Here is a 2,149-nt window from a genome sequence, read left to right on the forward strand (position 1 = left end):
AATAAAGAAAAAATATATATGAAAAGAAAAATAAAAAAATAGAAAAAGAAAGAAAAAGAAAAGCAATAAAAAGGGGATAAAATGCCCCAAAGCGAAGTCCAATAATATCAATGCATATGTGAAGTGAAAAGAGAACGCATGAGTATGTGAAAAACTGAAAATTATGGGTAGTTAGGTTTGTTTAGAATTGTATAGGTTGTTATATAGGTTAGATGGGAAGTTTAAGTTAATCAAAGATTCAAATTTCAAGTCCACTTGACCATATGCATCCTTACCTTGACCCTAGCCCCATTGCAACCCATGGAAAAGACCTCACGATATTTGTATGCATGCATGAAATAATTGTTGATTGTTAGATAAAAAATAAATCTTGGAAAGCATGATTAAGGGAGAATTGAGTGAATCAACCCTATACACTTGAGTTACTAGAGCGGATACACATCCGGTGAGGGTTCGATTGCTCAATTACATGTTTTCATCTAGAATCATCACTTTTCTTGCAAGTTTGTAAAACCTTTAATAACTCAATTCAATTGTGGTTTGGCTTGGTTGTTAATACCTTTAGCCCTTATGCTTATATATGCTTTCTTGGAAGTTGATTTATTTTGACCAAGCAATTGCATTCATTTAGATAGTTGCATGTAGGTAGACTGCATTTAGTTAGTTTAAATTTTAATAAATGGTGATACCCTTTGTCTCCTTCTTGGTTTAGCATGAGGACATGCTATTGTTTACGTGTGGGGAGATTTGATGCACCACTATTTCATGGTGCATTTTATGCTGAATTGAGGGGATTTTATCACCTTTTCTCATATTTATTCAATGAAATAGCATGGTTTTGTAATTCTCCCTTAATTTGTGCTTAAGTGTGAAAACATGCTTTTTAGGCCTTTAATTTGCTAGTTTTAATTCACCTTTGATTCCACTAGATGCCTTGATGTGTTTGTTAGTGAATTCAGGTTGAAAAGGCTAGGAATGGATCAAAGGAGCGAAGAGAAAAGCATGCAAAGTGGAGAACTCATAGAAAATCAAGGATTTGGAGTGCAATCATCGATGCGCACGCGTGAATATGAAGTCGCATGGCGACGCGTACGCATGACATGATGCGTACGCATGGGAAGTAAAAATGCCAATCGACGCGTACGTGTGACCGATGCGTACGCGTCGCAGCTCGCACGTGACCTCATTAAAGTGAAAATGCTATGGGCGATTTCTGAGCTTCCCAGGCCCAGATCCAACTCATTTCTGAGCCTCTTACATGCAAAATTGAAGAGGAGTCAAGGGGGGAGCACATAGTTTTAGTTTTGATCATGCTTTAGTTAGTTTCTAGAGAGAGAAGCTCTCTCTTCTCTCTAAAATTAGGTTAGATGTAGATTAGGATTTCTTAGATCTAGGTTTAATTCATGCTTTGATTTACTTTTCCTTTTTAATTTCTTGTTCCCTTACCTTTGCTTTCCTTGTTTAGTGTTTTACTCTCTGTATTTGTTTACTTTGTTATTGATGCACTCTTGTTTCTTTTATTTTCTCTTTAATGCAATTTATGTTTGATTTCTTTTATTGTTGATGTGAGTTTTTGTTGTTAATTTCCTTGCAATTGGTAGTTGTAGATTTATATTTCTTGCAATTTTATCTTGCTTTCCTTTTATGTCTTCCAAGTGTTTGATTAAATGCTTGGAAGGATGTTAGAGCAGATTTTTGTGTTCTTGGCTTGGGATGGTAACTTAGGTGAAATTGAGTTGCTAATGTCCAAGTCTTGATAATTGGTGTCCATTGACTCTAGCTTCCACTAAGTTAATTAGTGAGGTGGCTAGGACTTATGGATTAGCATTGGTGTAGCTCATTTGACTTTCCTTCACTTGTTAGAGGATGACTTAATGAGATTGATCCTTACAATTATCATGTTGTGGTTAATATCATGGATAAAGATCCTTAACCATCAACCCTTGCCAAGACTTTTTTATCATTTGAGTTTCCATTTACTTTCTTGCAATTTATCTTTTATGTCCTTTATTCAAAACCCCAAAAATACTTGTCCCATAACCAATAGCAAGAACACTTCCCTGCAATTCCTTGAGAGACGACCCGAGGTTTGAATACTTCGGTTTTTTTATTGGGGTTTGTACTTGTGACAAACAAATTTTTTATTGAG

This window comes from Arachis ipaensis, chromosome B05 (assembly GCF_000816755.2).
Source record: "Arachis ipaensis cultivar K30076 chromosome B05, Araip1.1, whole genome shotgun sequence".
Taxonomy (NCBI): domain Eukaryota; kingdom Viridiplantae; phylum Streptophyta; class Magnoliopsida; order Fabales; family Fabaceae; genus Arachis; species Arachis ipaensis.